General features: G+C 32.8%; 2 long non-coding RNA genes across 2 annotated transcripts; one reads left to right on the forward strand and one right to left on the reverse strand.

Annotated features, from left to right (window-relative positions):
* Window positions 1-1667: 1667 nt before the first annotated feature.
* LOC134265449 (uncharacterized) lies at window positions 1668-6225 on the reverse strand. The gene is made up of 3 exons (XR_009991757.1): window positions 6160-6225; window positions 1900-1951; window positions 1668-1803 (listed from the first exon to the last, which is right to left on the reverse strand). It is a non-coding gene; the product is annotated as an uncharacterized LOC134265449 (long non-coding RNA).
* Window positions 6226-6466: 241 nt separating this feature from the next.
* On the forward strand, window positions 6467-9639 carry LOC134265450 (uncharacterized). The gene is made up of 4 exons (XR_009991758.1): window positions 6467-6741; window positions 7705-7861; window positions 8382-8556; window positions 8676-9639. It is a non-coding gene; the product is annotated as an uncharacterized LOC134265450 (long non-coding RNA).
* Window positions 9640-13589: the final 3950 nt, after the last annotated feature.

Genomic DNA, 13589 nt, shown 5'->3' on the forward strand with positions numbered 1-13589 from the left:
AAGTCAAAACAGTTTATAAATATATCATTGATTAATAGATAAAAAGTATCACTTGATAACAAATATTTTTAAAAAAGATTTTTTTGGAGAAAAAATGTATCAGAAAATGTGCATATTAAAAAAAATGCACCTGCTTTATTCTGTCCTTTTTGTGAAAACCATCATTGCAAAAATAATATATGTTTATCATTGTAGGGCAAGTTGGACGTGAATGGTCTCTGAAAGGCTGTTATTGAAAGCATGACATGCATAAAGACAAGACCCCTATAGAATCCGCCATTTGCAATGTACTTTCACTTTCAAGTCTTAACATTTGGACAAAATAAACACGGAAAACAACTTTCCAGAGACTATCCAAGTCCAACTTGCTCTTCATTGATAAACATATTTTGTTTCTGCAATGATGGTTTTCACTAAGAGCACGGAATTAATTAAGTGTATTTTTTGAAAATATATGCATTTTTAAGATGAATTTTTCTCAATTAATATTTTTCCAAGTATTTTTTTTATCATCTGATACTTTCTATCTGTTAATCAATAAAATATTGATAAACTACAAAAGTTTTAACTTTATACCTCATATATTTTTGGGGCTATTGTAAAAATAAATTTTTGAACATGTTGACCTTTGACGAAACCTTAAGTCGAATGCTGACTGACGTTTTTCATACTTATGGTTAGGTCATTATTTGCTCAATGAATTGTCAACAGATTTTCCCGTTATTTTCCGATCATGATAAGGAGCTCACGGCAGGATGACTGGTCGGCCGGGGATGCTCAGCTCGATCCTCCCCCTACTTGTCGGATAATTATGTGGACTTGTTAGGTGTTCTTATTATCTTGTCACTTATTCACGTGTTTAAAATTTAACTTAAAAAGGTGACTTTGCACAGTTTAGGCCATCAGTTAACATATCTTTATGACAAGTCGGCATAAAGATCTGACAAGTTTTCATAATTTTCTGACAATTTGAAATATTATCTGACAAGTCAACATAATTTTCTGACAAGTCAAATAATATTCTCCAGGTCAACATTATTATCTGACAAGCCGATTTGTTAGAAAATCGTGTCACTGCTAAAAGGTCCTACGGTCTGAGTACAGCCCTTCATCGGCAAGTTCTGACGTTTAATATAAGAGAAAATTCCTAAATCAACACTAATTTAAGCAGTTATAGCATGTCTATGATACAAGATCGTGTGTTGTATGACACGAGACATTCTATGCAATCAATATGAGATTAGATATAACATAAAAATTCAAGGCAAGAAGGATAAAACAAAGTAATGTACTGAATATTAGATTGGACGTAACATAATATTTTTTTTCAGAACTAGACTAGACGTAACATTTTGCATTCAAATTACTATACATGTATATCAAATTTAGCCTTGAAAAGTATGCACTAAATTCAAATTACAATGCATTGACTGCAAACGTTAATAATGTTTTATCCACAACATATACATAAACCATTTCTGAGTACTTGTTTATTTTTTACTTGTTCTCAAAATAAGAGACATTAAGAAATAAGTCTATCGAAAATATGATAAAAGTATAACTGTACATGCTTTTGATTTTTAATGTCATAGAAAAAAGTACATCTTGAACAAATTCAATGCAATTTTACAGTTGCACAACCTAATAAATGCAAATCAATCGCTTTCTTTAACCAATTTTGTAAAAAAACATTTTATTTATATCTTTTTTTTCAAGAACAAAAAATGCATGCAGAAAAGGATAATAATTTACATGTCTTCGTGCAGAATTGTGCTTCATCTGCTAAAGAGGTTGAAGAAATCACTGAAAATAATTTAAAAAAAAAACTAGTATAGAGATTGTAATGGAAGACTAATAAACTGTTGAAGTGAGTGTACAACATCTAGAAAGGAAACATACCTCACAAAACCTTTTCCTTGGTCATTCCGAGTAGCATTGTCACTTGCAATATCTGAAACGAAAATGACTTCAACTTGCTAAAGGTAGAAGATCATTGATCTATTGAAATACAAGACAAACTTCTGATGATCTTTGTAAAACTTAATAATCATATCGCACGAAAAAATGTATTCAGTGTTTGATAGTTCACATTCTTGAAACTTCATCAGAATGTTTGAAAATATTTATGAGTCAAGTAAAAACCTTGTACATTTGCAGGACAGTTTCATTGAATCAAATGGTAAAAAATGAAATAGCTTTCTTGAAAATCGAAGGAATGGTTTTGAAAAGTAAGTTTTGTACATGAAGAATATCGACCTCCATTTGGTCATACATATGGCATGATTGATTATTGCATAAAATTTGAGAAATTTTGAGGATCAAGATATGAAAACGTCATTTCTTCGTTTCCATTTTGTTAACAAGATGAAAATAAAATTCTGTAATCTATTTACCATCTACAGGACATCAACTAAAAGAATACTTGGTAACGAAAAAGAAAGCGAGACAAGATCAGATCAGTTAAATAACTACACGCTGTCATCTAAATTGATACCCGCAGTTTTCAATAGTTTGTTATTTCAAAAGAAGTAACATATATGTACTTGTGTTTTAAGTACATGTATATAAAAAGCTTTATAAACCAATACACAGCGGGTTCTCTGAAACGTTCTGTCAAGCCTCTTTCTTGACTCTTCATCTGACATTAACAACAATCAGTGAAAAAAAAAACTTCGGGAGTACCATATAAAACATATTCCAAAAATAGCACTAATTAGACGTGGACAGATACAAAAAGGTAGCCCAAGGGCATAGAGGTCTACAGTGGTATAAAGGAAAAAATTATTGGATCCATAGAGTATAATATTTCTTGCATTTGCACCTCTTAATAAACGTAATATATTTTACCTCAAGTTCGCCAGGATATATCGTATTGACATAAGAATGGAAATTACCATTGTTACTGACAATACCTCGTCGATATATCTAAATGTCGAGTTGAAGGCCACAGCAGAGTTGAAGGCCTTTTTAAAATTAGATACGCTGGCAACGGGGTGCAACTTTTCAATTACAAAAAAACTTTACATGGCTTGGATACCGAGTATCTGAAACATAATCCTCTATCATGTTCATGTTCTTCTTCGCCCTCTAACTATAGTCATGCTGGACACTTTATTACAGGTGACGTAAATATAGTTAATAATGAGGAGCTCAGATCACTTATTTTAAAAAAGTCTTAAATAAAGGGAACCCCGATCCCTCAACTGGCGTCACAATTTCAAAAATATTATGTTTTCTGTTGAAAATTACGCCATGGGTCAGATATGAAAAAGAAGACGTTGACACTTTGTCAGAATGGATAAAATGTATCAGATCCATGTTAAAGTCGCTTATTAAAGAAGTGGTAATCCTACTTATACTCATACTTCCCTTTCTAAGGAAGAAATTCTTCAAAATCATGTCAGTTTTGATTATTTTTAATATTCCACAGAGCCAAAATGAATTTGAACTTCCCGATATACATTGGATTCCGAAACTTCATAAGAATCCTTACAAACAAAAATACATTGCGGGTTCCAGTAATTGTGTAACTAAACCTCTTTCGTTACTAGTACTCCTCACTAAGATACTGAGAAAACTTCAAGAGTACTGTTCAACAATATATTCAAAGAAGTGGTGTGAATTAGATGTGGATACTAAAAAATTCCAAAGAACTTTTGGACAATTTGAAATCACAAGATTTTACCAAAATCAACAGCTTAAAAACTTACGACTTTTGTGTGGAGAGAAAGACAGTTTTGCTTTTCAAACAGTTCTACTCTGAATTTTCTGGATCATAGTTTATAGTCAAATATGGTTAAAGAATGGTTAAAGATTGCCACTTTTCTTAAGTATTAATTTGTGAAAGTGCAAGGATGTGTCAATCAAACCAATCCAAAAATTTAAATTTTTAATAAATTTTAGATGAAATACGATTTTTTTAATACATTTTCTTGTGAAATGCTATTACAACATATAATTCGTGATATCATACAGAAAAAATTAACTTCAAATCTGTGTCTATGCACCTTTTAAGCTTTGGGTATTTCTATGCCATAATGATAAGACGTCTTAGTTTAGGATAATCATAAGATAGCTTTGAAAAACAACTTACGATAATCTTACGATGATCTTAAAATTTTCCTAAGATATGTCTTAGGAAATTTCTTATGAACAATCTTAAGAAGTTTTCGTAAACATGCCTGCTGGTCATTGGTCATTTGCAAAATTATTTTGTTAAAACATATTCTGATTGCACACAAAAGTACTCTGAAGTTGACATCAAAAAGATGCTTAAGTTTCTGATTGACAATATCTATGTGGTTTTTGGAGACAAGGTCTTTCAACAATCTATTGAAATACCCACTGGTATCAATTGTGCTCCGTTATTAGCAGACCTATTTTTGTGTTCATATGAAGCAGAATTTGTGCAAATTCTTATGCGTGAAAAGAAGAAAACACTTGCTGTGGCCATCAGCTCGACATTTAGATATATCGACGACGTATTGTCAATTAACAATTGTAATTTCCATTCCTACGTCGATACGATATATCCTGGAGAGCTTGAGGTAAAAGATACGACAGAGTTTGACACATCTTTTCATACTTGGATATTTTACTTGAAAAAGACGTTAATGGTAATCTAACAACCAAGCTATATGATAAACGTGATAAACGTAACTTTTCTATCCCTTACTTATGCAGCAATATACCTTCATCACCTGCATACGGAGTGTATATATCTCAATTGATTCGATACGCAAGAGCATTTTCTACGTATGAACAATTTCAAAAAAAGAGGCAAATTATTGACAAGCAAGTTGATGAAAAAAGAATATCAGCACTCTCGTTTAAAGTCGTCATTTTGTAAGTTCTATGGTCGATACAATGACCTTGTCAGAAAATACAATTTATCATTGAGTTAAATGCTGACTGACGTTTTTCATACTAATTGTTGGTCCATTATTTATACATTGAATTGACGACGGATTTTTCTGTTATTACCCGATCATGACAAGGAGCACATTGCTGGTGTGACCGGTCAGCAGGGGATGCTAACTCCTCCATGACACCTGATCCCACCTCTGATGTTTCGGAGGTCCGTGTTTGCTCGGCTCCTATTTTGTATTGTTTTATGGACTTTTGAGCTTAAATAATGTTCGTTATCTCCATATCCTTTTAGTCTCCATGGAAATTCCAACAGATTGTTGGAAGACCTGGTCTCCAAAACCGACAAAGATATTGTTATAATCTTTTATCGATGGGGAAATGATATATTGTCTGTCGTCGTCGTCCTTGGTTGTTTTAAACTTTGCACAATTTCATCTTCTCCAGAAGTACTGGGCAAATTTCAACAAAACTTTGCACAGTGTATTTTGGGTGAAGTGGATTCAAGTTTGTTCAAATGAAGGGCTACACTCTCTTGCAAGGAAGGAAAATTACAAAATCGCAAAAATTAATGGTATCATTGAAAAATCTTCTCCTCAAGAACTAAGTAGCAAGGAAAGATGAAACTCATATGGAATCATTGTCAAGTGGTATAGATTCAAGTTTAATTTGCTCAAATCATGACCCCCCAGGGTTAGTGTGGGACAACAATGGACGACAAAAGTTTTACATACGAATATATAGGAAAAATCTTCTTTTCAAGAACAGCAAAGCTATGATTCGTCATATTATATTTATAAAAAAAAACATTCTCAGGTGATGTAGATTCAGTTTGTTCAAATCATGACCCATGGAGTAGGATAGAGCCACAATGGATTTTACATTGAAATATACAGCTGTACAAGAAAAATCTTAAAAATGTTCTTCTCAAGAACAGCATATCAATGGTTGGTCATATTCAAGGAGCATCCTCAGATAGTGTAGATTCATGTTTGTTCAAATCATGAACCCCAGGGGTAGGTTCGGGCCACAATGAAAGTTCAAACTTGTAGGAAAAAGTCAGGCAAAAAATATGTTAAAAACCTTATATCAATGATATAGAGGATTTCAAATGTGTATTATTGTTTTATAGGACGAACTAAGCCCATCATCGAGACTTGAAACCAAGAGGCATTGAGTTTTGTGATATAAGAAGATAAAAACATGTACTCAAATTACTAAGTCTTTGTCTTTTGCATTATCATATAGAATATTTCAAAACATTTACATAAGACGTATCATGAAAAAAGATACCTTCAATGTTTCTTTGTGCATACTCTTCAAGGAGTTCAGTACCATTTGTTCGTTTTTGCATTTTTCGAAAATATTTTTTTCTTTCAAAATGAGAGATATCTCTCTAGCATAGAGAGATATCTCTTTAGCTTATGGAGATATCTCTTTAGCTTATAGAGATATCTCTTTGACTAATAGAGATATCTTTAATCTTTAGAGAGATATCTCTTTCAACAAAAGAGATATCTCTTTTTGAAAGAGAGATATCTCTTTTTGTAAGAGAGATATCTTCATAAGCTAGAGAGATATCTCTTTAAGCGAGAGAGATATCTCTAAAAGTTAGAGAGATATCTCTTTTACAAGTTTAAAAGAGATATCTCTCTTAATTAGAGAGATATCTCTTTAGATTTTCAAAAAGAGATATCTTTCTAAGCTAAAGAGATATCTCTTTTAATGAAAGAGATATCTCTTTTCCAATCACCCTTAAAATAAAATAATTAATTCTCCCGTTAAAAACGAAAGCGAAACAGGAAGTAATGTCTGTTAAGTCGTTCGTTTTCTGATTATTGAAAAGAAGAGGATAAAATGGACTGATTGATACAGGTAAACAACGTTTAATTGCTTTATTGTTTTAAGCGGAAGTAACAGGATTTCAAATCAAAACGTTCCCCAATGATTGGTTCCATATTATATTTATGTCATTTATTTAGCTCACAGGACAGCTGAGGTGGGTATATATGCAAAGTCAATAAAAACAAATAGGAAATACATGTACCCAAATTCATCGATCACGGGAATACATGGTTGATTACTACGTCGATTAAACATAATCCTGATAGAATTAATGTTCTTTTTTAATTAATTATTTAGTAATCCAAAAATAAAAACGTCCAACATTACTTCTTTCATGTACACAGGGATGTATACATTAACTGTAGGACGTAGGGGGGGGGGGGGGGGGGGGGCAGCCAGAGAAATTTTTTTTAACTTACCTGAAAAAGTTGACAAGCAAAGATAAAAAGGGGGGGGGAGTTGCCCGAAGTCGAAAATTCAGTGCCAGTTCTAATACTACATTTTCGGTACATCGCTAAAAGTCTAAAAGGGGGGGGGGACCAGGCTTTCAATTTACTTTTCCTATAGTATAAGTTAGGTTGGGAAAAAAAGTGGGGGGGGGGGGCAGCCCCCCCCCCCCTTTGCTACGCCCTGCGTTAAACAACTTACATGTACGATCAATATATTAACTGTAAAGCCTTATGACCCTCTTCCCAAACACAGGCACCTGAAGTCTGGATAATACCCCCCCTTTTTTATATTTTTAAAAAGAAAAAGGTGGAGGGTATTATCCATACTTCAGGTGCCTGTGTTCCCAAATACTCTTACAGTTATGAAAAAGACATTTTATTTCCTTAAAATAGGCATTAGAAATAGGAAATTTCTTATTTGTCATAGCTAGAACAATCCCCAATTTATCCAATGGTGTCACCCGACAGGTCCACACTGGGTCCATAGGACATTCATCATACAATGGTAGAACATTTTATCTACATTTGTCATTATATTTTACAGGGATCCAGGAGGTACTGAAAAAGGGACAATGCTTTGACTGGATGTGTCATCCATGTACCAGTATAGATCTGTTAATGAGGCATATCCAATAATTCTTATACTCATGAAGAGTGTGGCAACTTCCACGTAGTTAATGATGGCACTCATTTTAAATCAGGTACAGGATAAATTTTTGGGCTGCACTTTTCTTTACTTCAATATTTCAAACTTACTAGTTTAGTTTCAAGTCCACAAAAGCTCAAACAGCATGGTAAATCAATGGACCATAATGCTAGTGAAATTTGTCATGTATATGCTTTCTTATTGAATTATCAATTTGAAATTTGATTGGTAAAAAAATTTATTAACAAGTACAATTCTTCTACTGTGTGCCTGTCATTAAATCCCAACGATTGCAAATGCACATTGATAGGTTCTCCATAAAAATTGCTAACTGTGCAGTGTTTGCACATTTTTTTTTTCAATGAACATTTTCTTAACATTGAATCCTTCAGTATAACAAAACAAATATTGCATGCTTATTTTCATACACTATAAATAAACTTAAGAACAAATTTAAGGAAGTTTAATTTGTGTATTTGGTAGTTACATGCGTAAATAGTTTTATATATAAAGGATGTACACAAGCATTTTATAATTGAAAATATTCAAGAAAGTATTCACTTAATTTCTTGTAGATGCTCACTTCTAGGATGTTTTCCATGTTCTTGTGAAAAGTGTTTTACATGGCACCATTCAGCTACAAATACTTTACCGATGGAACTGTGACATCAATCAACTGCTCATGCCACTGCGGACTGGCAGAATTTCCTTTGGGACAAGCAAACTGTTTCAAATATTTTACACCAGCAAGTTAGTACTTATGAAATTTTGTTTGAAGGAAGCTAAAAGCTAATGAGTTCCGAAAATACAAGCCAGATGAAGTACAAAAGTGTTGATACAAGTCATTTAGAATTTTAATTTCTTTGCAGGTAGTGATGAGTGTACTGGAAGTTTTTTCGGGATCTTGTCCAACATCATAGATACAACTGGTCACTGTGCTTTCTTGGTTATATAAGCAGGCATATTGCTAAAGCGGTGTCATATGTAGCTTCAAATGATGCTTGACTGTTAAAGTGTTTTTCTTCAATTTATAAGTAAACCACGATTGATCTCTGATGCAGTAATATAAAGCCATGTCCATTCTTTAATATTCCATCATCCCACTGTCACAAAGAACTGAAATAAAAATGATTTTGATTTTAAAAATATTTTTAGTTTTTATATGTAACATAAAATTCTACAGAAATTCAAATATTAAAACTACTTCAAAACAAGATGTGTTTGTGAAACACTATGCACCAGGCAGCAACAAATTCAAACAAGTTTTTTTTTAGCATATAGGTCACAGTCAAGGTCACAAGGTCATTGACCTTGGTGTCTTTTGAAAGAATTTAATTAGTGGAGTATGCAAATCAAATATGAAGTCTTTAATGGTTCAAAAGGTATGGCAAAAGTTCAAAATGGTATTTATAGCATTAAAGTCACAGTAAAGGTCACAAGTTCACTGGCCTTGGTGTCATTTGAAAAAGTTTAATTAGTGTAGAAGGCATTCCAAATATGATATCTCTATCTTTAATGATTCAAAAGTTATGGCGAAAGTTTAAAAAAAAAGCTATTTTTAGCATATAGGTCACAGTCAAGGTCACAAGGTCATTGACCTTGGTGTCTTTTGAAAGAATTTAATTAGTGGAGTAGGCATATTATATATGAAGTCTGTATCTCTCAAAAGTTAAGGTGGAGGTTAAAGTTGACATTGAAAAAGATTACAAAATATCCAAAAGAACTGTTTTACTTGGTAATATAGAAAGAAGTTGTTTAGAAAATTTTCTTTTATTAGTTGCAAAAAATTTTACTTACTATTCAAGATCACCAGATAGTAAGCCATTATTTATTGATGCAGTAAAGTTATATAAGTATTACAGAAACATAGAAAATTGTTGTGAAAAATTTTTAATGTAAGGACAAAATACTCAGTAAATGGGTCCTGTATGATAATGTGTACAACAAGTGATGAAAAAATCAAAATTGTAATTTTTGTTAATTTATATCTACACATTTTGGTACACCTGTTTTGTTTTTGGATAAATTGTCATATGTTTACATATATGTACATTTATTATGCCCCCCCCCCTTCGAAGAAAGGGGGCATATTGCTTTGCTGCTGTCTGTCAGTCCATTTAGTTTCCATTCATTTTCTTCACAACCATTGCCACTGAAATGAATTTGATATACAGGTATATCAGATGAATATCTAGGTCAAGTTCTGTTTTGGGTACGATCATCGTGCAATTTTTGACAGAGTTATGCCCTTTGGATTTAGAAAAATTCCAATTACTTGCAGTTTCCGTTCATTTCCTTTCCGTTCATTTCCTTTGCAGAGGTTGCACATAGTGAAATGCAATTTAGTATACAGATTTATCAGATGAATATCTAGGTCAAGTTCTCTTTTGGGTATGATCGCACCATTTTTGACCGAGTTATGCCTTTTTGGACTTAGATAAAAAATTCCAATATGGGGGGAGGGGCATAAGTGTTTAACAAACAGCTCGTTATTTTTAAGCTTAGAAAGTGCACTGTGTGAGTGTGTGCAATTGTGATGTTGAGTGGGTGAAAATTGTCTTGTGTTTGTACAGTGTATAGTGTATATATATGGATATGGAAAAAGCTTCAAAATAAAGCATTAAAAAAAAAGTTTTGGAAAGTATGGCAATCATATACCAGTACTCAGAAATGCTAAATAAAAGGCTTCGTAGAAGAAAAAAAATAATTAAAACTACCAATCAAATAAGTATTAAATGTAAATCTTTTAAGATGAAGGTTTTGCTTTGTCAGATTCTTTGCTTATAGGGAGACTTGCCTTTTAATAATGTCATGACAGGTGAGGCACATGGCTGGTCTTCATGCTGGATCAGTTCTTAATTAAAACCATCCAGTATTGTCCCAAGATTGCCAGATGTACAGACAAAAACCTGTAATTTAGCAAGCTTCTGTAACATGTAATTTGAATTATTACATAGGCCATAGTTGTATGTGCAACTGATAATAATGTAGGACTAAGGACAGTAAGGTGCCTGACAAATAATGAGTTATAAATCTTACAAATATCCATTCATTTGATACAAATCTTAACTTTCTTCATTAAATTTTATCAATGATTTTACAAGAAAATCAGAATAAAAATTGTCCTTTTTATACACAAAAAATATTTGTTGCATTTTCATATTTAGGGCACCCTTCCAAGGCCAACAATAAAAAAATGATTTGTTTGATGTACTCTGACCGACCTTTTAAAATAGCCCCTACCCATTTGCAATCATTTTTGGGGGGCACTTAAAAATTTTTAACCCCCCCCTTAATTTCCATAGATGTTTTCTTAAAGATAAGGTGTCATATTTTTTTTAGGATGCTTTTTAATTTATAAATAAAAAGTCTTTCTAATTAAATGAAAACATTAACAGATTTCTGAGTCTGTGGCTTTAAATATGACAGCTATCAATTTATTCAATACTGTAAGGCATAAAAAAACTAGAAATATGTCCACAGGACAGGAATGCCCGCCGAGTATATTAGTAATGCAACATGAAAATTCGTATGAAATTTGATCAGTATATCTTGAAAAGTAATACAGTTGAATTGCTTACATCATTATGTATCAGCATATAAAGTTTAACACTAATTTCAGAGATGTGAGGTCAAGGTCATGTTGATGCAGTTGAATTGCTTACATCAGAATGTATCACCATATGAAATTTGACACTAATTTAGGAAAATTGAGGTCAAGATCAAAAGAAATGCTAAGGTCAAAAAATGTTTGAAACATTTCAGTTGAAAAGCTCTCATCAGTATGGTAAGTTTGATTCAGAAAATCTCGTTTAGTACGAACCCAGATATTGCGAATTCACAGGTATAGCGAAGTCATCTTGGATTCCTAGCTATAAAAATTCAATTAATTTCTTATATGATTATAACAAATTACGGATATAGCGAAGTAATTTCATAGGTCCCAGCAACTTCATTATAACCGAGTTTTGCTGTAACACCATCTTGAATGGTATGTTTAAAACTGAGCTAAAAACAAATTTAAGAAAAGGGTGGTCAAGGTCAAAGGAAAGGTCAAGGATAAAAAATGTTGATGCAGTTGCATAGCTCTTATCAATATCTATCAGCAAAGTTTGATGAAATATCCTGTATAGTTTCTTTGAAACTGGGCTTTGAACTGAGCTAAAAGCAAAGTGTGACGGAAGGACTGAAAGACCGAAGACAGACATGACAAACACTAAATGCCCAGGCCATAATCTTGGCAGGGCATAAAAAAACTACCGGTACCAGCCGACCTACCTACCAACCTTGATAAAAGTGGGTAGGAGTACATCAAACAAATATATTTTTAAAGATGGCCAATGTTGACAAGTATATTAGTCATTTGATATATGCTATGTCTTATTAAAAATAAATTTTATATTTGTCTTAGAACTTATTTTGTTTCATCAATTTCATACCTGTATTCGATTTGCATTGTTTTGGATGCTGATAATACAAAGTCAGTTTAGTCTTAGGTGCTGCCGACTTTGGATCTCTTAGGAACTGCATCTTTTATCTGTCACGTACTGGTTCTCTTGTATCTCCACTATAAAATAAGTTTTAGTGTATACAGTTGTGTAATATCAGTGAATAAATTAAACAGACAGATTGATTGATTGTATATTGTTTATCGTTCCTCTCAAGAATTTTTCACTCATATGGAAACACCAGTGGAGAGCTGCAAATTCTGTCCTAATGACCTATACTCAGCACTCAGGGCCATTGACTGATTGAGCAGGAAGGGATCTTTTTTAGTGCCAACACCTGTTCTACTGCGACAAGGGGCCACAATTATCTGTATCATCCCAAGGACAGGTCTCCACATCCCACAGTGAGATTCAAACTCATGATGTAAGGATCAATTCCTTATTTCGCGACTCTAGAGCAGACACTCTGTAACCATTGTGCCATGCAGGCGAATTTGAACAGAGAGAAAAATTGACCAAAATCCATAAACCATGTTCTTTAAACAGGGAACATACTCTCTAAAGGGAGAAATATGGTCATCTGAATTTTATGCAGAAAGATGGCAAAATATATGAACATCTTATCCTTGTGAAATAGATCTAAATTGCTACAAACATTTAATGCTCAAAAAAAAATAATCCAGATACAAAGCAGGTTAAAATTTACTTTAAAAGGTATATTAAAACAGGGACCTATATACTAATAGTATATAGGTCCCTGATTAAAAAAAATTACCCAAACAAAAGTGATGCAGCCACAATATCATAAATATGACGTTGGTACCCATCCATGACACAAAACTCCTCCTCTTTAATCAGCTGATAATAACATCTCGGATTCAGGAGAAATCTGTTAAAACATTAAGGCAAAAGATAATTTCGAAACTATTCATTCGGTTAAGAATAAAACACTTCATTTTCCCTCAAAATAAACAAGAAACGGATGACACTCTCTGATTTGTTTACCTGTATTTCGATCGAAATATTCCTGGTGGACGCTCGCACCTAATTTTTTATGACATGAAATTCATCCATCGTAAGTCGGAAAACCCTTCGGCCTTGTAAAACTATTTAATTTCCCCCCGAAAGCTTTGTGGATACACAAAACCACCCGGAAGTGAAAATTATCGTAAAATCTCGCGAGTCACGTGACGAGACTTACAGACTCTGGACCGAATTTTCTCAGCTTTTGAAATAATGAATATAAAGTTTACTTCCGGTAAAGGGAGAAGTCATTTTAAATGGAATTTAAATAAACATAATGAAGAAAGATATCTCTTTGCATTTAAGAGATAT

This window comes from Saccostrea cucullata, unplaced genomic scaffold, assembly GCF_032062105.1.
Source record: "Saccostrea cucullata isolate Sc308-1 unplaced genomic scaffold, CSIRO_AGI_Scuc_v1 ctg970, whole genome shotgun sequence".
NCBI classification, from domain to species: domain Eukaryota; kingdom Metazoa; phylum Mollusca; class Bivalvia; order Ostreida; family Ostreidae; genus Saccostrea; species Saccostrea cuccullata.